The 27,513-nt window shown below is 38.7% G+C and overlaps 1 protein-coding gene and 1 non-coding gene across 2 annotated transcripts in view; both read left to right on the top strand.

The window, feature by feature from the left end:
• The window catches only part of NTN1 (netrin 1), a 367,906-nt gene that overhangs the window by 47,914 nt on the left and 292,479 nt on the right, over window positions 1-27,513 (top strand). The gene's annotated exons all lie outside the window — the stretch shown is intronic.
• LOC122727008 lies at window positions 9,573-9,678 on the top strand. Its single transcript, XR_006352990.1, has one exon. It is a non-coding gene; the product is annotated as a U6 spliceosomal RNA (small nuclear RNA).

The following is a 27,513-nucleotide window of genomic DNA, read 5'->3' as shown; positions in this document are numbered from 1 at the left end:
ACTGGCTTAAGATGGTAGCAGATGTGTAAAAAGTATAAGACCTGTGCTTATGGTATTCATGGGAAGATGCTACTGATTCATTCTATTTACTTGGAGAATATAAATACCAGCAAGCCTTTGGAGTTTGTGTGTATAGACTTTTCTGAAAAGCGATTGGAAGAGGGGGGCAGCTAGGTGGCGCAGTGGATAAAGCAACGGTCCTGGATTCAGGAGTACCTGAGTTCAAATCTGGCCTCAGACACTTGACACTTGCTAGCTGTGTGACCCTGGACAAGTCACTTAACCCCCACTGCCCTGCCAAAAAAAAAAAAAAGAGAGAGATTGGAAGAATAGGAGCAATATCCAAGTGGTGACAACCTATTTCAATAGAACTATGGTTCTTGAGAATATAATAGAATAGGGAGGAGCAGAGTAGATCGGGAATGGGTAAAGGATAGGGTTGAGGAAATGGTAGTAGGGAATTACAATTTTTCCTTAGGTGGCCAGAAACTCCAAATTATCTGTACTGGTATAGGAAGAGGAGAGAGTTTCCTAGCCATACGACAGGAGTAGTAACTAGATCCTTTATCTAGAGGTAGCCCTAAGAGGTTGGAAATGCTAATAATGTCAATCATAAGAACCTATCTTGTGTGCCACCCCCTCCCTCACGTACTTTAACCATGATATTTACTGAGAAGTTATAGCAAAGGCCAAAGTACAACACTTTTTATGAAACCAGTAATATACTTTTTCTTCTACATATCCTCTTAGTAGCCTGGGAAGAGTGTACTCAGACTTAAAAGGATGGAGGATTGGTGGTGGTACTTTTGGCCCTGTTAGTTCTTTCCCCTCTTCTTGGAGTCCTTATCAAGTTCACTTCTAGATGAGATATAGCATATAGATGAGTTACTCTCGTACTCAGTAAGGCCTAGTCCTTTCTGGTCTGAGTCAAGCAAGTCATTCAGCAGTTTTATGGTCTCTTCATCAGATCCCTCCTCCTCCCCCTAAGACTTGGCTGCTGTGACTCCTGGCATACTCTGTTACTGACTCAAGTTGTTGGACTTTTGATGGCTTTTCTAACTTTTTGAAACTCACAAAGTTGGAAACATCTTTTCTGTCTCTGAATACCCATTCACCTAACACCAGGAAAGAATAAATATAAAACAAAAAGAGGTACTACACAGTCACAGACAAATGTCACTAATGCCCCTGTATTACTCCTCACTCAAAAGCTGCCATAGAAGAGAATAAGAAATCTTCCTGTCTTCTATTTGCATGTGCATTCAGTTCTGGCTCAATAGCTTTTCATTATCACCCATTGAGCCAAAACAAGGAGGAGTCAGAAGATAGGAAGGAAGTTGGGGAAGGGCCTAGAAGCAGGCTTACCAAACCTCCAAGTGAGTTGATACCCAGTAAAATATATTGCACCTGCTCTTAAGGAGTAGTTGGCTTGTTCCCTCATTACAGAGTTGTTGGAGTGATAAGGGAGAAACTAATAGCTTCCTGGTGGGGACAGAAGCCTTCCAATCCATTCTCTGATGGGGTATCCACTGTCGCCTTGGCTCCCACAATTGATGCCACAGTGGTGGTTCATATGAAGGTCATGGTCTCTGACCTTGAATTTATTTCTATTTTTTCTCTTCATATAGCTTTACTTTTCTTTCTTTTTTTTCAAATACAAAAGAGCTTTTTATTCAGAAAGTGAATTACATTTTTAAGAAATGCATAACAGCTGGAAAAGGGAATTTCCTACCATCAATTTTTTTAATTTTAAATTTTTTCCCGTTATCATAAAAGTATTTTATTATTTTCTAGTTGCATATAGAAAGTTTTCAAAATTTATTTTTATAAGATTGCTAGTTTCAAATTTTTCTCCCTCCCTTCCTTCCCTCCTCCTCCCCAAGACAGCAAGCAATCTGATATAGGTTATATATGTACGATCACATTAAACATATTTCTTCATTAGTCATGTTGTGAAAGAAGAATCAGAACAAAAGGGGAAAAACCTCAAAAAAGAAAACCAAAAAAGTGGAAATAGTATGGTTCAATCTGCATCTAGATTCCACAGTTCTTTTTTTTTTCTAGATTTGGAGAGCATTTTCCACATGAGTCCTTTGGAACTATCTTGGACCATTGTATTGCTGAGAAGAATCAAGTCTATCACAGATGATCAACACACAATGTTGTTGATACTGTGTATAATGTTCTCCTGGTTCTGTTCATCTCAATCAGCACCTTGAATTTATTTCTGAAGCTTATAAGTTAAGTGATTTTCCTATATAGCCAATAATGTCAGAGTTTGAGAGTTGAAATCAACTTCTTTGGCTTTAAAACCCACACTCTTCAATAGAGTGCACTTGCTAGAGTTAGGGGTTCACTTTGTAGACATAAAATAGAAAATCAAATCTAACCAGATGAATTAATTAGTACTGGGGGGCATCAGGGTTGAACTAAGAAGATTTTTATTTACTTGGGCTTTTACTACCACCCCTACCATTAATTAATTACAATAATGAAGACTTGTTTGGACATTCAGCAGGAAAATAGAACTATTTTAGCATCTTTAAGTCAAAGAAATTAATATTCAATTAAGGTAAATAAATAAATATTTGTTGTATGTATATTGTATGCTCAGCACTGTGCTAGGCACTTAAGGGTAGATGGAACATATTAAATAAAGCCCTTACCCTCAAAAGATTACCAGGCATTTGCATTTGCATGACTCCCTTAAATATAGCACATGTGATAGTATGAATTTGCTTGATTAGTGTTAAAAGTAGACCAATACACCATGAAGACTGACTTGACCTTTAGTGAAGCAAGGAAGACAACCACTACTGAGAGGCCAGTGTGTTACTTTTCCCTGGAGAATGATAGTCACAGGCAGCAGTATGCTGCTAAATATTTAGCAACCAGCTCCCCAAGAAAAAAAAATACAAAAACAAGATTTGAGCATAATCTGCATTATTAACTTTTTCTCCATCATTCTCTTAAGTCCAAAACAATCAACAAAATATAATCAAGCCTTGATTTGTAGCTTTGTCAATTTGTAAGGTATAAATGCTCACACTGAGAAGCTAACAACTGGGCGCCCATATGAGCTGACTCCATCCAGCAAACCCTAAATAAGTCTGCACTTGGCAGGGGGGCCTCTCTGGTGCCTGATTCTGTGCCAAATTCATTTTTGAGACCAGTATTTCCCAAATTGGGAAGCCTCTGGAAGAAAAATCCATGCTTTTTATAATTAAAAAGTATTCATCATTAAATTATATATCAATCACATACTTATTCATGAAGCTTTTTTTTTTTTTTTTGTATTATAAGGAGGATAAGCAGCAGGGTACATTGGAAAGAGTGCTGGGTTTAGACCCTGAGAACTAGATTCAAATCTTGGCTTTGTCACTTACTACCTGGATGAATTCATGCAACTTGTTACAACCTCCCTGGGTCTTAGTTTCATCATTTTAAAAATGGGGGGGGGTTGTACTATATAACCTCTGTGGAAGAAATGGAATGGTGAGTTTTTAAGTTAGACCCCATGGTTTAAGTCCTATCTCTGACACATCCTGATTTTGTGACCTTGGGCTAATCACTTAACCTCTGAATAGCTCTGGCCACTTTCTTTTTTTTTTTTTTTTCAGTGAAGTATGAGACATGGTTCTCTGCTGGGAGTGTAAGGGAAGAGGGTACTGTGGAAGTTTTTGAGGAGAGAATTGGTTCACCAATGGGTTGATTTTTTTTTTTTTTTTTTTGGTGAGGCAATTGGGGTTAAGTGACTTGCCCAGGGTCACACAGCTAGTAAGTGTTAAGTGTCTGAGGCCGGATTTGAACTCAGGTACTCCTGACTCCAGGGCCGGTGCTTATCCACTGCGCCACCTAGCTGCCCCTCTGGCCACTTTCTAAGTTTTAGTTATAGAAGAATCATAAATCTATGTCCTGGGAGGGAGTTCTTCATACTTAAGAAATTTTACATTTGGAGGGGAAAAAAGCTCACATTTACATGAACTTTACTTAATGCCACAAAAGTCCTGCAAGGTAATGCAAGTGCTGTTGTTCCCATTTCACAGATAAGGACATTGAGACTCTGATGGTATGATTTGCCGTGGGCACACAGCTCACTAGTAAGTTCTCGAACAAAGAGTATGTATGACCTGGGTCTTCTCCCTTCAGTCTAGTGCCCTTTCTATTACATCACACAGCCTCTATTTTGTTCCCAAATTCCAGCTCTTCTCTCCCCCCCCCCACCTCCCAACTTTATCCTGGGAAAGATTAAACCCATCGTTTGTTCTATAATCACTATATTCATCTTGCCTTGTAAAGGGGGGTCTTTCATTAAAAAAAAGTTTTTCCCTTCTACCCCTCTTGCAGTATTTATCAAAAGGTGCCCTTATTAGGCAAAAAGAAAGGAGAGAGGGAGAAAGATTCTTCAGAACAAGGCAGGCAAGAGAATAAGTGCTAAATATCTGAAATGAGATGGCAACTTGAGTTTGTTTAGTGAGGAGAGAGATTACTCTAAGTGTCAGGGGGGTATTCAGGGCCTGCATTTTTAATCTTCAGCATCTTGTCTGGCCCAGTTACTGCTACTCTAGCCCTGAACTAAGAGCTCTGCTGCTCTTGTCCATCAGGGACAGAAGCCTCCAAACAAGGGAGGAAAACAAGAGCTTTGGGATGCTAATATCCCTTTAGGAATGCTAAATGGAGCATTTCTATCCTAACAAAGGCACAAAATGAGAGGAGAAAAGAATTTTAGTTTTGAAGTTTCCCTAGTGGAATACCAAACAATAGTGATTTATATTGACAGAATAAATACTGTCAATATAAAAAGTTCCTCTTTGGGGTTAGCAGGACATAAGTACACATAGCCTTTTTATGACACTTTGACTAGTTTAAATGGGTATAACAATGTCCCAGTTGAAAAGTGGATTAGTATTTCTTGGGCTGGCGCACTCTAAGCCAGAAGGGTCTTTGGGCTGACTAGGGTTTGGCTAGATTTGATTTAGGGGCACCCATACCTACAGCACAAATTTGGCAATCTTTGCATTTTTTCAGGTTCAATACAACATTTATCAAGTGCCTAGTATCTGTAAGACACTGCATTAGGTACTTGGGATAAAAAGACAAAAAAAAAAAAAAAGGAGCTCGAGGTCTGCTGGGGGATGGTGAAGATAGAATATGTACAAATATAAGTAAAATGATTTAAGTAGGTGCAGAGACCACTAAATACTTCATGTAGAAAGTGACACCTGAGATGGATCTTGGAGGAAACTAGAGATCCCAAGAGGTAGCTATGAAGAGATGTATTATAGGAATAGGGGACAGCTTGTGCAACGGGAAGGAGATAACAAATGGTGGCTAGAGGTTAGGAAACAATAAATAGGCTCATTTAATTAGAATACAGAATGTAGAACTCCGAGGGGTTGGATAGACTTAATCTTTTCTGGTTTATAGCCTGTTTAGGAGGTCTGGCCTTTTTCTGTGTTGGCTCAGTCAAAAGAGCCGGCATACATGGTGGAAAGAGTACTAAAATTGGAACCATGGGACATGAGTTCAAATCCTGATATTGGCTTTGATGATTACTACTTGTGTGTGACCTTGGGCAAATCCCTTACCTTCCCTGGGCTTCAGTTTCTTCATCTATAAAAGAGAGGGAGTTAGAGTAGATGAGCTCTCTAAGATCTGTTCTAGCTCTAGATTTCTGATTCTAAAGAACTTCTGGGAGCACAGATAAATTCCATTAGCAGCTTGGAGGTTTTAGTTGTTTTCTGACAGGCACAATCCAAGCATCTTTCTGAAGAGGCTGATGATGGAATTCAGTTTGGAAAGCATTTAATAAGTGCAAGACTCCATGATAAGGTGAAGGAACATACAAAATAAAGAACAACCCCTGCCTCTAGGAGATTACACAGTCTAACAAAATACATGGAAGAGAGGCAGGGACATTTTACTAGGATGGTAAGAGTGCAGGAGTCAGGCTCCCAATTCTACCCCATCTCTGTCCTTCAAACTTTTTAAGACTTCATGCCAGTATGCATGGCCTGGGTGCTAGCTGCCAGAGGCATGACTGTGGTTGAAAGAATATGAAGAGTAGCTAGTGTGTTTATCCTTAGTCCCAGACTCAGAAGAAAGTACAGTCTGTGTGGGTATGTATACTTTCCTACTTAGCATGGGAAAGAGGTGAAAGGAATCTACCTTATTCAGTAAGAAGTAAGGACTGGAGACCTTTGTTTGGGGTAGTGATGAAGAAGCAAGGTTGTGATTGGCCTGAGGGATCTTTTTTTTTTGGGGGGGGGGTGTCGGGATGAGGGTTAAGTGACTTGCTCAGAGTCACACAGCTAGTAAGTGTCAAGAGTCTGAAGTTGGATTTGAACTCAGATCCTCCTGAATCCAAGGCCAGTGCTTATCCACTGTGCCACCTAGCTGCCCGTGAGGGATCTTTTTGTATGTAGCCGACTGTGGTATAGGCCTGACTGAAGAAAGAGTTTTAACATATGTTGATTAGTTCTAGGCATGTTGGCCCTGGAGGGGCCCTACAAGAGAGTATAACACTTTGTTGAGAAAAATGCAGCAACAGATGGCAGCAGGCGTTTGGTAGAGAAGCATCCGATGGTAGCTTTAGAGGCTGAGAACAGAGATTCGGAGAATGATGGCAGAAGAGTGGAGCTGACTGGCAACAGCAGCCCAGAAACTACAAAGAAGTAGAGAGGCAAGAAGTAAGAGACAGAGATGGTTGCTGGGAAATTGTCTAGAGATATACCAGCCTTGATGTGACCTCAGAGTGTGAGTTTCCTGGGAAGTTGCTTTACTTCCCCACTGGCATGGGAAATTTTTAGAAAATTGTATCTTCAAATCCGGCCTCAGACACTTGACACTTACTAGCTGTGTGGCCGTGGGCAAGTCACTTAACCCCCATTGCCCCTCAAAAAAAAAAGAAAAGAAAATTGTATCTCTGTGTATTGGGGAGTGGCTAATTCTCTTTCTTGATTTTCTGGTATTTACTTTGCTATTATGATACTTTGCTATTTGGTTGCTGTTTCTTGCCTGGTCTTTTGGTAAGGAATGTGCTAGATGCCAGCTTCAATTGTATTTAATTTTGCTTATGTGGTGATAATGTCAACATACCTTACTCACACTGAACCTAGGGGAGCGAATGCTAAAGAATAGAGCGAGACCCTTGTAATATCCACAGATAACTGTAATGCAGAATAGAATATGATAAGCTCTCTGAGAGATTTGAGGGGGAAGAAAGGATTGCTTTTAAGTGATGGAAGGTCAGGGTTTTCTTAATTCTTAACATCTTTATTAGGGACAGAATAGAGGGAATGGTACATATTAGGCACGCATAAAAGCCTACTTTTTTTTTATATGCTGTGGCCTGCCATAAAGGCTGATAGTTTCCTGGGTTTAGTATGGCCTCATTAGTTGGGACACCAAAGTGGGTGGTGGAAGGTGAGAGGCCTCTGAAGCTGCCAACAGAAGCCAGTAAAATTGTAGAATTTTACAGTTGGAAGGAACCTCTGAAGTTAGATTTTTTGGGGGGGGCTGGGAGGTGTCATGGATGGAATACACCTGATAGTTGTTAAAAAATATATTTGCCTTGAGTCTTGCCAACCTTTTTCTTCCTCTTCTTTTATCAAAAGTTTTAATTATAAAAATCTCAGCTGAAACAAATAATCAAATAAACCTACAAAACAAGAGGCAAATACTTCACCTTAAAGCAGGCATAACCAAATGAATGAGCAAACAAGCTAAGAAAATGCTGCTCTTTCGTGCCTCTTCTAGGCTTGTCCAAAGTTCTACCACCTTTGACTTTGTTTTCTTTCTTTCTTTTTTTTTAAACTTTCAAAAGGGTGTGTTGGTAAATGTTTAATAGCTACCTCTCTGGGGAAAAACCTATGACGCACTTTTAATCTGCCTTTTGAACATTTTCTCCATCACTTTCTTAAGTTTAGAAATCAACAAAACAATCAATTTAGCCCTGATTTGTAACATTTGCTGATATGAGGTGTAAATGCTCACACTGAAAACTGAACAATTGACTCTTTATTTTTTTTTTTTTTTGGGTGAGGCAATTGGGGTTAAGTGACTTGCCCAGGGTCACACAGCTAGTTAAGTGTTTGGTGTCTGAGGCTGGATTTGAACTCAGGTCCTCCTGACCCCAGGGCTGGTGCTCTATTCACTGTGCCACATAGATGCCCCTGAACAATTGACTCTTAAGAGAGTTGGTTTGAGCTGACACTCCCTGAACTCCATGACACTCCCTGGATATCTATAGATATCTCCATCTATCTACACACAGATACATGTGTGTGTGTGTATACACACACACATATATGTATATATATACATATATGCATAAGTGTATAATACAATAATGATGATAATAGCTAACATGTATAGAACATTTATTAGGTGCCAGGCACTGTCTTAAGTGTTTTATAATCATCTTATTTAATAATAATAATAATAATAGCTAACACTTACATAATCCTTATGATGAGCTAGGTACTGTGCTAAATGCTTTACAATTATCTTATTTGGTCCTCACAACAACCCTGCTATTATTACCCAAATTTTACAGATGAGGAAACTGAGGCAGGCAGATGTTGAGTGACTTGACCTCAGGTCTTCCTGACTCTGGATCTAGGGCTCTACCCACTCTGTATACATGGGTGTAGTTAGTGTATACAGTTCTGTTTTTGCTAATTATTCTTTGGCTCAGATCTAAACCCTTCCATGCCCTTTCTTCTCAGGCAATTTTATTCACATCTTTTAGTAACTCTCCCATAGAAGAGTCCTGTAGTGTGCTGGATCTTCTTCTTTTAATCTCCCCGGGGTTACCACTGTAGCTCCTGGGCTGTCCATCTGTTCTCTTATGACTGCTACATGATTGGCTCATCTCCAGTCATTGGTATTAGGAACATACTGCAGCCTCTTGAAGCCCACCATGGATCTTTCTGTTGCCCTTTTAGGTTATTTGTAATTATGATTCTTCTTGAGATGTAGATGTTCCGTGATTCACAGAATAATGCAGATAAAACTTAAAAGGGTGTCATGGGTATATTTTTTTTCTCTCGGAGAACTTAGTAAATATTTACCAGCACACTCCTGAAGTTTTTTTTTTAATTTAAAAAAAAGGAAGAAAAGAAAACAAAATTAAAAGTGGTAGAACTTTGGACAAGAGGCACACAATGAAAGCATTTTCTTTGTTTGCTTTTTCTTGATATAGCATCCATCTAGCATCAGTAGAAACCTATTGATGATGATAAAGAGATGAGCTATTTTTGAGAGATCATGAGACCCTTGAAAGAGCTATCAGGTTTGCCACATGCAATCCATTTTGATGCCCTCTTTGAACACATACGTGCATGTACTGATAAATTGGGCCACATATCCAGTTGCATGCCATAATTTGGGCAATATTTCTTTTTTATCTACTTTCATTTTTCTGCCATGTAAGGGAACACTGCACTTAGTGCTAGAGATTTCACTGAGGAAGCTTTTTTTATATTCATAGGAATACAAAATCAGATTTACATTTTGAATGCATCTTAGAGATTATCCAATCTCCTCTATAGGTAAAGAAATTGATTCTTATTGCCAAGTTTTTGCAGTAGGAGCATGCTAGTAATGATACAGAGAAGATTAGCATGGCCCCTGTGCAAGGATGACGTGCAAATTCGTGAAGCGTTCCATATTTAAAAAAAAGAAAAGTACCCATCACATATTTTTAAGTTTAATTTGCATTAACATTTCCTCCATCATGTTCTTAAGTCTAGATGATTAACAAAATAATAAATCCAGCCTTTATTTGTAGTGTTTGTCAATTTCCTAGGAGTAAATGCTTATGTCAAAAATTTAACAATTGGTTCTTCTGAGCTCTTTCAAGCTAGCTCCCCCACACCCCTAATTTGTAGCTGCTTATTCAAGGGTACCAGATCCAGGTAATTTGATTCCAAAATCCATTTGCCAAGTCCCCTATACCATGTTGATCCAGGACTCAGTGCAATTTGTACAGTCACCTGAAAAAATTAAATAAAAACCATCATCAGGAGAATGTTACTAGAGATGGCAAACTTTTTGTTTTTACTTTGCATGAAATTGTGCTTATTGGATCCACCGCAAATTTATGTACATTATCTGAACTGGACCCTCACTGCAGCAAGGCAATCCTTTTATGCCTCCCTAATTGATTCACTGCCCTACTCACTACAGCAGCTCTTCCAAACCATCTTATCCCTCCGCAAGCCTCCTATAGCTCTCTCTCTCCACCCACCTTCTCAGCTGAGAACCTCCCTTTATATTTTACTGAAAAAAAGTGAGGCTACTCCATGAGAGCTCCAGCTTCTCTCCTCCTTCTAATCTCAGATCACTCAGGTCCCTTCTGTTTCTATGTCCTCCTTTACCCCTGTTTCACATGAAGGGGTGGCCCTTCTCTTTTCCACAGCAAAACCTTCTACACACACAAATGTTCTCACACCATGTCTTCTGCAGCAGATTTCCCCTTGTCATGTGTACTCTCTCACTAATCTCAATCTCTCTCTGTCTGCTGGCTGCTTTATCACTGCCTGCAAACATAACCCTATCTCTTCATCCTCAAAAAAAATCTCATATTTGATCCCTCTGTACTGGCTAATTATCTTCCTATATTTCTCCTCACTTTTGTGAATAACTCCTTGAGAAAGGCTGTCTATCATCTGTCTCCTTTACCTTTCCTCTTATTCTCTTCTGAACTTTCTAGAGTCTGGCTTCATCATTCAACTGAATCTGCTTTCTCAAAATGATCTCTTAATTGCCAAACCCAATGGCCCTTTCTCAGTCTTCATCCTGCTTGAACATGTTGTAGCCTTTGACATTATCAATCATTCTCTTTGATTCTCTCTTCTTTCTGGGTTTTCATGATTTTATTCTCTCCTGGTCTTCTTTTCTCTATTTGATTGTTCTTTCTCAATCTCCTTTGCTGGATCTTCATCCAGGTTTTACCTAATAACTTTGGATATGCCCAGGGCTCTCTGTCCTGGGTCCTCTTCTTTTTTTTTATGCTGTTTAACTTGATGTCTCATGAACGTTCATGGATTCGATGATCATATTTATGGAGTTGATTCTCAGATTGATTTATCCAGCCCTAACCTTTCTCCTGACCTCCAGCCTCACATCTCCAACTGCCTATTAGACATATCAAACTAGATGTCTCATATATAATTTTTTTTTGGTGAGGCAATTGGAGTTAAGTGATTTGCCCAGGGTCACACAGCTAGTAAGTGTCAAGTGTCTGAGGCCGGATTTGAACTCAGGTCCTCCTGACTCCAGGGCCTGTGCTCTATCCATTGAGCCACCTAACTACCTCTCTCATATATAATCTTAAGTTCAACATGTCCAAAACAGAATTTATCATCTTTCTCCCCAAAATCCTCCCATCTTCCCAACTTTCCTCTTTGGTTGAGGATATCACTATCTTCCCAGTCACTGAAATTTGCAATCTAGGCGTCATTCTCAACCCCCATATTGAATCAGTTGCCAAGTCCTGTTGATTCTATCTTCCCAACATCTATTGTATATGCCCTCTTCTCTCCTCCTACACAAACCTCCTGCAAACCCTCATCATCTCATTCCTAGACTATTCAATAGCTTGCTAGTTGATCTCCCAGTCTTCAAGTCTCTTCACTCCAATCTGTCCTCCACTCAAGGTCAAAGTGACCTTCTTAAAGGTCAGGTAGGATTATGTCCCCCCCCCCCCCATCAATAAACTCCAGTAGCTCACTCTCAGCCTTAGGATCAAATATAAAATCTTCTGTTTGGTTTTTAAAGACCTTCATAACCTGATCCCTTCATGACTTACAATTTCATACACCTTACACCCTGCCTTTCCCATTCTTTCTTCCCTATTCCCTACCTTTTCTGAGATCCAGTGACCCTGTCTTACACCAGACTCTCCATCTCTGAAATCCACACATTTTCACTGACTGTCTCTTCTTTCTTGTTGTCCCCTTTTGGCTTCCCTGGCTTCCTTAAAGAAGCCTTTCCTAATCCTCCATTGCCTCTTCTAATAGACTAGGAGCTTTTTGAGAGCAGGGACTGTTTTTGCTTTTCTATCTCTCTCATTTAGCACAGTACCTGGCCCATAGCAGGTGCTAAGTAAATGCTTGTTGACTTGAGTTGTGCATAGGTTATCTTCTATAAACAGTCAATTACTTTGAGTCTATGTTTTCCTATTTTAGACCCCCTCCATTTGATGTCCATATTATTGAATATTATTGAATTATTGAATGCAGATTATGCAATAGTTTTCTTTACAGTCATATTTCTTAGAATCTATTATAATTCTAATGTGTATGTAGGAGACAACAGTGTAGGTGAAAAAAGCCTTCAAGACTGAATTTTATTCTACTGAGTCAGATGCTTAAAAAAAAAAAATCTATGGGGACAGCTAGGTGGCCCTGGATTCAGAAGGACCTGAGTTCAAATTTGACCTCAAGACACTTGACAGTTACTAGCTGTGTGACCCTGGGCAAGTCACTTAACCCTCACTGCCCTGCAAAAACAACAACATCCAAACAACAACAAAAATTAATCTATAAACAATACAGAGTTGGATCTTGCCTTTCAGTCAGGTAAATGGCCTTTTTTTGCCCTCTTGGAGAAAAAACTTTTCTGTTCTGTTCTCAAGTTTTTGTCAAGGATACCCTTTATGTTCATGTAATGAGTGTTTGGAATGACCATTCACAATTCATATTATACCTCTCACATGGACTAACTCTCTGGTCTGGCTCATTTGCTCCAATCACCCCTCACGCTGAATGGCTCATTTGCTCTAATCATCCCTCACGTTGACAGGTATAGGTTACATTCAAACACTTTTGGATGTTAGGGGTAATACTATTATGGAAGAATTTACTCTAGCTCTTGAGTACCCATTGATGTACTGCCATTTACAGAAAACTAGGTACTCAAAATAATGACACTTTAAATTTTAAACACAGCCGTTTACTTACCAATAAGGCAAAAAAAATATCAACACACATATGGATATATTAAAGCAAATGCAAGAATAATAAAATCATTACAATCCACACATAAAGTTGTGTCACATTCTCCCATCAATGCACTTAGTATCTGTGGATGAGAGTGGGCACACACTTACAGAAAGTCGCCAAGGAAGCACATGAGTAAGGAAAACTTGTGTTTTCTAGCCAACTCACAGCTCTCACACTGTAACCATTCATGTTGTCTTTCTGTCTCTGGAATTGTCCATAAAGTTTCCTTGATGAATGTAGCTTCCATGTTGAACAGCTTGGCCAGCACCATACTAGACAAAACATTTCAGTGAACTAATCAATCTGCTGGATGACTTCTTCAATCCTAGGTATTTCTCTGCTTAATTGGACTTACTCTTCAGTAGCACTTGTAGTATAAATTACTTCAAGCCTCAGGCTTAGCCGATGGTGTTCTGAAATCTATTCTTTTATATTTCTCTCTCCTTATTTTTCTGGGTTCAGATTCTGGGCCTGTTCTGTTAATGACTCTATCTTGTCTTATGGTTAGTAACCAAATTTCCATCTTCTGCCTATAATCAGACAAATTCTATTGATCTTGATTAATAGGGAACAATTCTGCTGCTTCTATTGCTCCATTTTACTATAGTTTGTTCCGTTCAAAATAAAATAATCGAGGTGAGAGTTGTACAAGTACATGGTACATTGAATACATTTTCAGACTCAATGTTTTGATCAGTTAAGATGATTTTTCCCCTTTTAAAATGTTTACAAAAATATTTGGCATATCAGATGGTTTGGGGGAAGGGGAAAGGATACTAGAGAATATGATAATATTCTAAAAATCAATAAAATATGTTAAACATGAAATAATCGATTATCTTAGAACTTTGTGTCAGAGTCACTTTTTCTTTTGGGTCTACTTTATTCAGAGTTCTAACAACAAACTGCACCATATGAAAGAGCACTACCTTAAAAGGACAGTACCCTTTGTATGTATAAGCCATTTCCAGAAATTATAGTGATGAAAGAACATCCTTATGGAACAGTACTTGCTGATATCTTCTATGTTTTCTTCTTTGGCAAATGCAAAATTTTATTTGCATTCTTCCTTTTCCTATTATTTTAGCATAATGAAAATTGAACCATGCTGGAAGCAATTTTAAAGGAATTTAAAGATTTCTTCTGTATGTATTTGATTGTTGAAAAGAAGGAGAGTTGGTGGGGTTGCATTTGAGAAACTGTTTGGGACTTTTAAATTGTTCTTTGACACCCAGTCCCATCCTTTTTTTAACATTAGTATTCACTTGAGGATTCTATGTGGCTATTTATCATGGACTCTCATAATTTGAGAAGAATTGAAATTATCAGTGACCCAAAGTACAATGAAGAAGTAAATGATGAATTTAGGAAATCTGCTTCATATTACCAAAAATGACTTGCATATAATGATGATGCTAATAGCTTACATTTGTGTAGATCTTTATATTATCTCATATGTTTCTCACCACAATCCTTTCAGGTAGGTACTATTATTATCCCCATTTTACATATAAAGAAACTGAAGCTCAACAAAATTTGTGATTTACCAAGGGTCACATACCTACTAAATGTCTTGAGGCAGGGTTTCAGTCCAAGTCTTCCTGACTCTTAATTCAGGCCTATACAGCACTTTCTCATAAGAAGTAGACTTAAGATACCATAAAAAATATAATGAGAAAAGGAGATAGGATGTAGGAAAAGTGAGGGGTAACAATGCCACAGTGATACCCATAAAATGAGAAAAGTTCTAGTGAAATACTTCTAGTGTATCGAGTAGATAATCTATGGAAGATTTTATGGGAGGATATGGACAACATTTACACAGGATGAGAAGCACGGATGAATGTCCACACCTATGAGATCATGATACATGGAAGCATTGCAATATTTGGTCAAAAACAGCTGTTCTTTAGGGTACCTACTTACATGTCATTGCAGTACCCTCATACAGTATATACATTATACACTGGCCAGGGTCGGGATGGTGGTGTAGTCCAAATGTGGTTTTGCTTCTGTTGTTAATGAAAATAGCTCATTTAAAAACCTTAACAGACTCATTACATTTTGTCTTGTCCTCCTTCCGGTTTCATCTACCAGTGCTCTGAGAATGGATCTGGCTTAGCTGGTTCTCCTGCCAGGTTTCCTGCAAGCTTGTTTTCTCAACTACTTTTTGCTGTTTTGTGAAGCAATACTGTTTGTGGTCTTCTGTCGTCTTCCTCAGTAATGTTTTGCAAATGAGCTTGGCCTCTAAACCAGTATTGTCCTTGGCTCCCATTTCTATGTTTGGAAAGGAAATGAAGTATTTGCTGGCCAAGGAAGTTTCTGGGTTCTTTCAGTCTCCTTGTTGTAGTGACTCCTTTTTTTTTTGCATTGATTAAACTTCTCTAAGGAATGGATCTGGACAATTGAAAAAACATTGACTTCTTTTTTTCTTCTATTTTTCAGCTTGGTGAGACAGGTTGGGTTAGAGATATTCTAATGCAGGGAGTGCCATTTCATCTTTATTTTTTCTTCTAGATGGACATTTCCTCTGACCTTTCGTATAATAATCTGATGAGCTGAAAGAAGTGATTAATATTTCTAACCAGTTATTTCCTACTTATTAGGATATAGTTAGCTTTAATTTTTTTTTAAGTATTGCTCTGTGTTCATCATGTCAACTGCCTTCTGACAGAATCGAAGAAAGTATTCATGCTGGAGAGGCATGAGTCTCCTAAGGAGTATACAATCTTTTGGCTTCTTTCATTTTTGGATCTGAAATTATGTTTTTTTACTATACTCCCCTCTGGCAGCTTTCCCATAAACTCTTCATAGTCTTTCTCTATGTCTACATTTTCTGCAATAGATAAGGTGCAAAGCTTTAAGCATTTTGTTGTAATCTGCTTTCTCAGACTCAGAATAGACACTGAAAGGGTGATATGACCATGTGGTTCATGGAATGATGTTACTTGTTGCCTTTGAGTACATGATCAATCCAATCAGCAAATATTTTTTGAATGCCTACTAGGTGCCAGTCACTATGTTGGGCCCTGGAAATACAAATAGAAAGAATGAAATAGTCCTTATTCACAAGGAACCTCAATTTTAGTGGAGGAGACAACAAGTACATATATCAGTTCATACTGCATAAACACAAAGTGTGTGTGTGTGTGTGTGTGTGTGTGTGTGTGTATATATATATATATATGCATGTTTATACTTACATACACTGTAGTTTAAAAACAAGGTAGTTTGGGAAGGTAGTAGTAATTGGTTAGATCAAGAGGGCTTCATGCAGATGATTGTGTTTGAGCTATGAACCTAAAGGTAGAGAGGAATAATGAGGTAGAGATGAGGAAGGACTGCATTTCAGGCATGTTGAATAGCCAAGACAGAGGCACAAAGAGAGGGAGATGGATGCACTGTGGAATGAGGAACAGAAGGAAGGCCAATTTGGTTGAATCACAGAATGAAGGAGGGAGAATAATGTCCATTGAGGCTGGAAAGATAGCTTGGAGTCAGGATATAAAGAGCTTTATGAGTTAAATAGGGAAGTTTCTATTTTATCCTACAGACATTAGGAAGTAACTGGAGTTGATTGAGTAGGAAAGTGACATGGTCAGATCTGCACTTAAGAAAAAATACTTTGGCAGCTGTGTGTAGGAGGGACTGGAGTGATGAGAGACTTGAGGTAAGGAGGCCAATTTAGGAGGCTGTTGCAATAATCTAGGTGAGAGGTGATGAAGGCTGGAGGTAGTTGTGTGAGGGAAGAGAAGGAACCTGATTCAAGAGATGTGGAGCCAGCCAGATTTGGCATTTGATTGGATATGTGGAGTGAGGGAGAGTGAAGAATTAAGGTTAGGGATTTAGAAGACTGGAAGGAAGGTAGAACCTTTGACAGAAATAAGGAAGCTTGTGAGAGGGGAGGGTTTGAGGGCGGGGAAAGATAGAGTTCAATTTTCGACATATTGAATTTAAGATGTCTTTGGGAAATGGAATTTTAAATGTCCAATAGACAGTTGTTGATATAGGACTAAAGCTCTGAAGAGAGACATTACTCTCTTCTGCACTCTGATTACACCAAATTAGCTTTCTCTCTGTTGCTCACACATGGCATTCATCTTCTGCCTTTTGACACTTTACCCTGGCTGTCCCACATGCCTGAAAAGCAATCCCTAATTATCCACAACTTATTTGTAGACATATGTATATCTTTTAGATATACCTCTAGAACTTTTTTTTGCATGTAGACTTTCTTGAGTTAATCAATTGCTAATGCCCTCCCAATATACCTTTTATTTAATTAGTATGTATCTGGACTACATTTATATCTACAAGTCACCTGAATAGAGCCTAATTGATGGGAACTGATGAGAGGGAGGAGGAGGAGAGGGAGGGAAAGAAAGAAGGAGGGGGAATGAGAGAAAGAGGGTGAGGGAGAATAAGGGGTGTGTGTGTGTGTGTGTGTGTGTGTGTGTGTGTGTGTGTGTGTGTGTGTCTGGGAGGAAGGAGGGAGAAAGAAACAGAGAAACGAACTTTGGGTAATACCCACAGTTAGGGGGTGTGATATGGATGATGAGCCAGCAATAGAAGCCTGAGGAGTGGTCAGACAAGTAGGAAGAGAACCAGAAGAGGGAATATTGTCATGAAAATGAAAACACAGAGAGGAGAAAGTATCCCAAAAGAGAGAGTGGTCAACATTGTCAAATGCAGCATGTATGTCAAATAGAATATGTAGTAAGAAAAGGCCTTCAGATTGGGCAATTAAAATATCATTTATAACTTGAGAGATAAATTTTAGTTTTGTGATTCTCAGAAGGGTATCTAGGTAACGCAATGGACATTTCCCAAAGTTCAAATATGGCCTCGGACACTTACAAGCTTTGTAACCCTGGGCCGGTCATTTAACCCTGTTTGCTTCAGTTCTTCATCTGTAAAATGAGCTAGAGAAGGAAATGACAAACTACTTCCAGTATCTTTGCCAAGAAAGCACCAAATGGGATCACACAGAGTTGGACACGATTGAAAACAACTGACCAACAATAATGATGGTCAGAAGCCAGACTGCAAAGGGTTGAGAAAAGCTTTTTCAAGGAGTTTGACTGAGAAGGGGAGGAGGAATATAGAATGATAGCTTGAGGGGATGGTAGTATGGTCTAGTGAAGGATTTTTAATGGTGAGGGAGACTTGGTCATCTTTGAAGGTAGTAGGGAAGTAGATGGGGAGAAGATGAAGATTTTAAGTAGAGATGATTGGGGATGCAATCTGATGGAGAAAATGGTAGGGAATAGGATCAAGTGCACATAGTGATTGGCCTTGGCAAGAAGAGTGGGAGATTATGTAAAGGAGTTCTGCAATGAAGAAAAGGGAAGAATTGGAAGCTTACAGGGAATGGTCTCAATTTTCTCAGCAGAAGAAGAGGGAACATCCTCAGCAGAAAGTGTGTAGAAATGAAGAATTATGGGAGGCTTGAGAATTTTTTAAAAAAAGATTTAAATATCTTCTTTGGGAAATAAAGTTAGTAACAAATTAGGGAGAAATAAAATGACTGCCCTCCTATGGTGAGGGTCTAGATGGAGTTGGATAACATGAATTTGTAATATGCTTAGTCAGGAGGGTTGTAAGATATGTGATATCCTCCAGATATGTTTATCAATCAAACCACATCTGCCAACTCCTACAGTAGCCTTTTTGAGAATATGTAAATTGTTCTTTCATTTAACTGCAATTTTATGCAACGTTTTGAAATAACTGATTTCATTTATCATAAAAATGTCAATTTGGATGTTCTTCAATTTTCCCAGGAATGTATGCAATCATTGATACCTGGACAGAGTTCTCACATTAAGAATACAAATGATACTGTCTGTAGATGATCTGAGAACCATATTCTTCTTCTTATTTTTTTTTGCCTTGTATCACTGTGAAGGTCAAAGAGGACAAGGACCATTTTTTTTCCATTTCATGGGTTACCTTAGCCAAAAATGAATTGTGACCTGACAATCTTCTAAAGATGAACTTCCCTGAATTTACTTAAGCGGGTTCTCAGATATTAGACATATAGTCTTTTCAGCAGGCTTGTGTCTGAAACCCTTCTAGCTTAGTAGAACCTACAACTCTTGCTTTCTGCCATTATAGCTTTTGAAAACTGAGGAGAAAGAGTTGTCAATAAGGGATCTGGAAGATTTTTGTGAAGTGTTATGTTAACCTGATATCTTTGTTGGATTCTGTTTTCATCTAGTATCTGAATTTGGTTCTTCATACGTTCTTTGGGTTTCACTTTGAGTTCTTTTGCTCTTCAGAATACATTATTCCATTCTCTCCTGCAGTTTTTGGTGGGGATTAGATTTGAATTATTTGAATTTCCTTTCCTTTATACTTGAAGAACCTTCCCCTGCTCAGTCACAGAATTTGTTTTCAGGGCAATTATTCAGTTTAACAAGTATCTTTGAGTTTCTAGCATAGAGATTTTTTTTTTTTTTGCAGGGCAGTGAGGGTTAAGTGACTCGCCCAGGGTCACACAGCTAGTAAGTGTCAAGTGTCTGAGGCTGGATTTGAACTCAGGTACTCCTGAATTCAGGGCTGGTGCTTTACCACTGTGCCATCTAGCTGCCCCGAGATTTTTTTCTGGAGGTGATTTGTGGATTCTTTTGATTGGTACTTTATTTTCTGGGCAATTTTCTTTTATTCCTTTTTGCATTATGGTATTCATGGTTGTTGTTTTACTTGTCTAGTTCTTCTGAGATCCCTATAATCCTTACAACAGCTTTCTGCGTCCTACATGTAAGATCAATCTATTTTGCTCACATGGAGATCAGACTTTCTTTTTTTTTTTTTTTTTTTTTATAATTTCTTTTTTTTTTTTTTTTTGAGGCAATTGGGGTTAAGTGACTTGCCCAGGGTCACACAGCTAGTAATTATTAAGTGTCTGAGGCCAGATTTGAACTCAGGTCCTCCTGAATCCAGGGCTGGTGCTCTATCCACTGTGCCACCTAGCTGCCCCCAGACTTTCTTTTAATAAAGAGTGATTCCTTCTTTTTTCCTGACAGTCATTCACTTCCATGTATTAGCATTTATTCTATATTTTGTTTCTTTGGTGAGACTTGTAACCAAAGAATTCAGGTGAATTCAAAATTTTCTATTTTGTCTATTTTTTCTGTTGTTAAGGCCATAAATTCTGTTCTCACAATTCTTTTTTTTTTTTTTTTGCGGGGCAATGGGGGTTAAGTGACTTGCCCAGGGTCACACAGCTAGTAAGTTTTAAGTGTCTGAGGCTGGATTTGAACTCAGGTACTCCTGAATCCAGGGCCGGTGCTTTAACCACTGCGCCATCTAGCTGCCCCAATTTTTTTGTTTTTGTTTTTGTTTTTGTTTTTGTTTTTTTCTCACAATTCTTAAATAAGAATCTAATTCTCTTTTAAACCATTCAAGAATATCTGGCTTCAGTTCAATCCTGTTTTGGACATCCAAACAGTTTTCTACCTTAATCAGATGTTGATTTATTTTTCTTTGTCTTGTAATATTTATTCATAGATATCTGAACTCTTTTACTTGATCTGGAGGCTACACTGTATTCCCTTCTATTATTAATAGTTTCTCTTTTGTTTTATCTGCTTATGGTCCAGGTCTTTAATTGAGTTTTCTTTCTCCTAAGATCTTTGGTAATTTCAGTCTTTATTTGTTCTTATATTCCTCTATCACTCACTCTATAATGGCAATTTTGCCATCATTTTCTTATATTCCACTGTATTTCACCTTTGATGGCAGTTTCAGAGCTGTTTTAGCCTCCTTCCACATTGGCAATTCATGGTTCTCTCCCCCAAGTGATTTCTGGAGGGTCAGAACTGGCCCCAGACAGATACTGGGCTCATTTCCTCAGGCTTGGTGGAGTGCCACACAGCTTCCCATACATGTTCTGCTCCAGTTCCAGCTCCTCCTTAGTTCTCTGGTTAAGTTATTATTATTAATTTTTTTTTTTTGGTGAGGCAATTGGGGTTAAGTGACTTGCCCAGGGTCACACAGCTAGTAAGTGTCAAGTGTCTGAGGTCAGATTTGAACTCAGGTCTTCTTGAATCCAGGGCCAGTGCTCTATCCACTGTGCCACCTAGCTGCCCCTCTCTGCTTAAGTTCTACAAAATATGTGCTGCTATCCCAGCCTGAGCAAGCTTCTCCATTTTGGATTTCCATAGCACTGGGTTGGGGAGAGATTATATAGAGTTGAGTTCTCTTGAAAACCCAGGGGTTCTTTCATATAGCCTTGCTGCTAGATTGTGCTGAGAAGTGAGGATAGTGGTGCCAAGTGAGTATGTTAGGGGTTAGCAAGTAGTCCTCTCTGTTGTTAGTTCTGAATTATTACCTTATTTGGATTCTTGGTGTCCTAGACCATGGAGATGGCTAAAATTGCCCTTTCTCTGGCATGTAATTCATTCCTATTTTGGAAAGGTATTAGAAGATGTGAGGATCAGAGAAAAATGTCCCGTGGGGCACATGACCCAAAAGTTTTTCTTTATAGCTTCCACAACGTTTTGGAAATTCGGTTTTTCCCTATGCTGGCTGAAGTTGACCTATAAATGATCATTATCATTCAGACTTCAGTCTTTGAAAAGATATGTGATTTCATTAGTCTAGAAATGCAGGCCTTAATCTCTCCATACTTAATAGGCTATTTCATGACTTAGCATAGCCCCCCAAAAGCATCATCTGCTGGCCAGCCTTCCAAGTGATAATCCTTTCCAAACTTAGCTGGGATAGTCCATGGGTGACTGACTGATAGTACAATAATCTATTACTGGTTCGTACTCAAAGCCTTGAAGGAATATACATTTCATTCCAGAACGTGCTTTCTTATGACATAGTCTTTGAGAATCCATGGTCACTTCTGTGATATAATGAGACAACGGAGTTCATCGTCAGTAGAGTTCTTAATTATGATAATTTTTTTAAAAGCTACTTGACAGATGACCAGAAAGAATTAATTATGCTTAAGACTCTAGAGCATCTGGCCTAAGGGGATCAGATATTGAATACCTGATGCCGGGGACTCAGGAATGTATTTTGTTTATTCTCCCCGCCCCCCCCCCAAATTATATACCAGTAAATCCTTTCATAGTGTTCTTCAGAGAAATATATCTTTCTTTACAGTGAAACCATAGGGACAAGAAGTTGTAGTCAAGAGTATTGGATTTAGATTCAGGATAAGGGTTCACATCCAGCCCTACCACTTGATATCTGTGTGGCCATGGACAAGTTACTTAACTCTTGGGCCTCAGTTTCCTCACTTTAAAAATGAAGTTGCTCAGAGTGATGGGGCTAGATTGTAGGTGGTTGAGGATTCATTGGGTTGTAAGGAAGTAGAGGCATCATGTGTACTTCTATTGTCAAGAAGTATGGTCATAAAAGGGAAGGGAGAGAAGATGGTAGCCCATTTGGTTGGAAGAGCCAAGAAACATTGTTTTGTTTTGTTTTGTTTTACAATGGGGGGGGGGACCTAAGTATGTTTGCAGGCAGATGGGAAGGAACCAGAAGGGGAAAGATTGAAGATGTGTGGGAGAGAAGAGATGATTGATGGAGTAAGGTCTTTGGGGAGACTAGAGGAAATAGGATCAAAGGACACACAGATGGAGGCATGAGCTTTGGTAAGAGTATGGCCAGGTCTTCCTTTGAGACTAGGAAAAAAGTGCTGACTTTCACTGACACTCATTTGGACTATTTTTTATAGCCTTTTTAACAGGTCTGTCTACAAGTGCTCTTCCTTGTTTCCAATCCACCTTCTGTTGAAGCAGCCAGTGTGGTTTTCCTTAAATCTACATGTGCTTAGTCATTCTGATTTAGAAAAAACAACCCCAACAAAAAAGCATCCCCCCAATCAATTTAGACTCTTTTGCCTGGCATTTAAGCTCCACTCCCCCTGAAATATGGTGCCACCCTACAGTCTGGGGGTTTTCCCCATGAAACTAGGTTAGTTCCCAAAACATAGCTCTGCCTCTGTAATTTTTCTCATACTTTTCTCTATATCTAGTATGTCCTACAACCTCTCCTTTACCTGATAAATTCCTATCCATCCTTTATTTTATTTTGGATTTTTTTTGCAGGGCAGTGATGGTCAAGTGACTTGTCCAGGGTCACACAGCTAGTAAGTGTCAAGTGTCTGAGGCTTAATTTGAACTCAGTTCCTCCTGAATCCAGGGTTGGTGCTTTATCTACTGCATCACCTAGCTGCTTCCCCCCCCCCCCCCCCAGCATCCATCCTTTAAAGCCCAACAAAAATACCTTCTTGTTTGGTCCTCCAGATGCCCCTCTCATGGATCATGTAGCATGTTTTTTGCTCCTCTAATACATTTATTATGTAATGTGCATTAATTATCATGTTTATATTTTATTTTTTTACTAGCTTGTAATCACCATAAAGGCATGCTACCTAAGCATTGTTTTCTGTATGTGACAGAAATTTAATAAATATTTATTGAATTTATAATAGGAGGCAGCCACCATGTAGTAGAAATAGTAGGCTATGTCATTTGCTACCTGTGTGACTTTGACCAAGTCACTTAATTTTCCCAGGACCTCAGTTTCCTTATCTTCAGGATGATGAGTTTGATTAGGTGACCTTCAAGATCCCTTCCAGTTCTAAATCTATGATCCTATGGAGGAACAGAGAATGGATAAAGATGACAAGAAAGTTTGAATTCATCATATGGCTTTGATCTCATCTCACTAAGGGAGGAGGGAAAGTAATCTGCTATTTAGCAAGTGTGGAATGTATAGTCATGGTCAGAAGCTAGTGAGAAAAGTAACAGATTGGGAATAGTCATTTTGAGAAGGGAAAATTATAAGAATGTTATAAAATCATTATTGATTGAAGGTTCAGCTGTGGTTATATAGAATGAATGAAATCAGTTCCATAACCAGAATTTCTGCAGTGGCTCTCGATAGCCCGGTAGCAGAATTGGTTTTAAAAAAATCAAATTGGGAGATTTACTCAAGATTGAGGATTAGCAGGAATGTCATTGGAGCTACAGATATCATGCTTCATTGAGGTGGGTGACCACTGGGGCTCAGAATGAATATAGAGACAAATGACTTCTGAGAGGAAGTGATAGATTGGTGGAACAGGGAGGGCAGAGAGAGATTGCTGGTCAGAATGAGAATAAAGAGTGGGTTTCATGTGAGCCAGGGAAGTTAGAGTAATGGAAGAAGGGGAAGATGGTAGCAAAATATTGGGGTTTAGAATTTTGGAAGGCTTAATCCCAGTGGAAAGATGATTGGCTCTTGAACAGAGGACGAGTTCAAATAAAACCTTTGATATTTATAACCTGGATGTTATAGAGTAAGTCCCTTAACATCCTGGGCTTCATCTGTAAAATGAGGGAGTTGAACCATATAGCCTGTGAAGTACTTTTTGCCTCTAGATGTATGATTACGTGACTCTTTGATCTAATTGCTGCTGATATCAAGGTCTAAAGAGTTGCCATGCTGCTTTTTGCTGAATTAGAGTAGAAGAAATTTTCAGGAGATGGAGAGGTAGAGGAAACTGTGAGGTCAAGGTGTTAGAGGAGTCAACAACTTGAATATTGAAGCCTTCGAGATGATAGCAGGGGGTAGGGTGAAGAGGAAGAGACTACAGAAAAAGGGGAAATAATTGGTATGTTAATCACAGACCTGTTTATTGCCTTGATTACAATTGCTGATTACATCTGCCCTTGTGTAGCATCAGCTCAGGAAAATACAAAGAAATTCAAACACATTCACTTGACAGGTTCTGAAGGAAATAAATGAATAATTTCTTTTAGAATATGAGGCTGGAGATACAAAAAAAAAAAATCCCAATTAAAAATTTTGCCGATCCGGACTTGCCAGCTAAGATTAGTGGTTTTTGTTTTGTTTGGGGTTTGGCTTTTTCTTTTTTTCTTTCTTTTTAAAAAAATTTTAGCATTAATTAGTGTGCATGTGTGTATATTTGTACATAATGGTCCAGTGGAAAGAAAAATGGATTTGGAGCCAGAGTATCTGTGTTCAAGTCTCACTTCTGCATTTATTCCCTTAGGCAAGTCACTTAATTTGCTGAAAAAAGGAAAGCCTCTGTCCTCATGTGTAAAAGGAGGGGTTTATACTAAATAACCTCTAAGCCCTTCTGGTACTAAATCTCTAATCCTATGATCTATGAAAACATACTTATAGAGCAATTCATTAAAATGCATGCAAATTTGAACATTGATATGACATTTGCGAATGTAGATAGAAATGCAATAATTTATACTTTAGTGTGATAATTATTCCAAGTTGGCAGTAGTAGTGTCAGATGATCACATTGATTGAAATATGGCTTTTTAAAAAAGGATAAATTCATACATAGAAATTCAGAATGGCAGGACTAGTCTAGCATTTGGCATTTTAAAGCCCTTCACAATCTGGCTCCAATCTACCCCTTCACAAGCTTGACATTCCAGCCAAACTGGACTCCTAGCTGTTCTCTGAGATCAACATACGGCTTCCTACCTCTGCTTTTCACATGCTTAGAATACATCATCTCTTCATTGCCTCTATTCAGAATACCTCTCTTCCTTTAAGACTTAGTTCAGGTGCCATCTCTTCACCCTAATCCTTCAAGATGTAAGTATCCTCTCCCTCAGAATTATTTAGAGCACTTTATCTGGGTCTTTTATCCCCTCCCCTATGTTTCCCTATTTTGTATTATATTTTTCATGTATGTGTTAGCATCTTGCCTCTCCACCCCAAGTAGATTATAAGCTTTTTGAGGACAGAGACTATTCTTTTTTTTTTTTTAATATGAGACAACAGTGTGACATAGTAGCTAGAAAACCAATATGGTTCTAGGTTCATTAAAAGAAAAAGTTTTTGGTCAAGTCTTGAAAGGTGAAAGTCCTAGTTTCCTCCCCCCTTGTCAGAACCCATCTGGAGTATTATGTTTATTTCTTGCCCCATTTTAATGTAAGGTACTGCTCGTTTTGTATATAAACAGTTGTGTGGCTGAAAGGAGCAGGAAAAAAGAAACTTTACATAAAGGAAAAGGATGAAATAAACTTGTGAAGGCTATAAGGTACTGACTCTTTTGCATGTGAAAAATTTGGTTGCTGTAAGGGGCAGGAAAAAAAAAACCTTTATGTATTAAAATCTGATAAAATCCACTTGTGAAGAAGGAACACTTTCTCCAAAAAAAAAAAAAATCAGAGAATACCTTTGTGAAAACAGAGAAATGACTAAAAATGAAGGGCATGGTGATCCCTTAGCACATTTGCATATGACTTGTTTTTTTTTTAAACATTTGGCAGTTAGGTTGTTTAATAGATAGAAAAGTGGACCTAGGGTCTGGAAGGTTCAAATCCTGCCTCAGACTCTTAGGCAAGTCCCTTAACCTCTCTCAGTCTCAGTTTCTACCTATTTAAAGTGAGAATTATATAGCATTAACCATGCAGGATCGTTGTGAGAATCAAATGAGGTAACATAAAAAGTCTTTTGCAAATTTTAATGTGCTATATAAATGGGAAGAAGGGGAAGAGGAAGCAGGAAAAGGAAGAGGAGGAGGAGGAGGAGGAAGAAAAAGAGGAGGAGGAGAAGGAACAATAGAAAAAATTGTAAATCAAATAACTCCCCCCAGAACAAGGTTACCCCCTAAGGCCCTCAGAGAGTTTGATTAAAAAACCAAAAAATTTAAATAGAGAGTTTGCTTTTAGCCACATGGTGAGGTTCCTTCTCTGGAAACCTCAGACCTGGAAATGTAAGGGCAGGTTGGTGTGAGTGAATCATTCCTGGAATATGTGGGTTGGGGTCATGGCAGGCACCAGTGATATGGTAGGGAGGACACTTGAAATCACTCATAGGAGCATGATCAAGATGGTAAAGGGCCTTGATATCATACCATGTGAAGTTCAAGGGACTAGGTATCTTTTAGTTTGGAGAAGACTTGGGGTAGGGGCATGATAGTCATCTTCAAGTGTTTGAAGGGCTACCATGAGGAAGAAGAATGCAATTTGTTCAACTTTGTTCCAGAGGACAGAACTAGAAAGATTCAAAGGGTAAATTTAGAATTAGCTGTGTATACACACATATGTACATAGACATACATATTCACTTAATTTAACAAGTTCTAGATACTCTGTTCCTGATTCACTAAAATCATAATTCACAGCTCACAAACACCATTAGATATATACCTTTAATAGTCAGTGGACATGGGGGCAGCTAGGTGGCTCAGTGGATAAAGCACTGGCCCTGGATTCAGGAGGACCTGAGTTCAAATCCGGTCTCAGACACTTGACACTTACCAGCTTTGTGACCCTGGGCAAGTCACTTAACCCCAATTGCCTCACAAAAAACCAAAACAAAACAATCTAATGCCTCACCAAAAAAAAAAAATTAAATAGTCAGTGGACATCATTCAAAAGAAAGACATATAATTGAAATGGCAGAATAAACTTCTGGTACCAAGATGGCAAAGTAAAGCAGGAATTCCCCAGGGCTCTCCCACATTCCCCTTCAAACAACCTTACAACAGTGCCTTAGATAA

The sequence above is a fragment of the Dromiciops gliroides genome, chromosome 4 (assembly GCF_019393635.1).
Source record: "Dromiciops gliroides isolate mDroGli1 chromosome 4, mDroGli1.pri, whole genome shotgun sequence".
NCBI lineage: Eukaryota > Metazoa > Chordata > Mammalia > Microbiotheria > Microbiotheriidae > Dromiciops > Dromiciops gliroides.
Note: the sequence above shows the minus strand (reverse complement) of the source record. Positions and strands in the feature narration are given on the sequence as shown.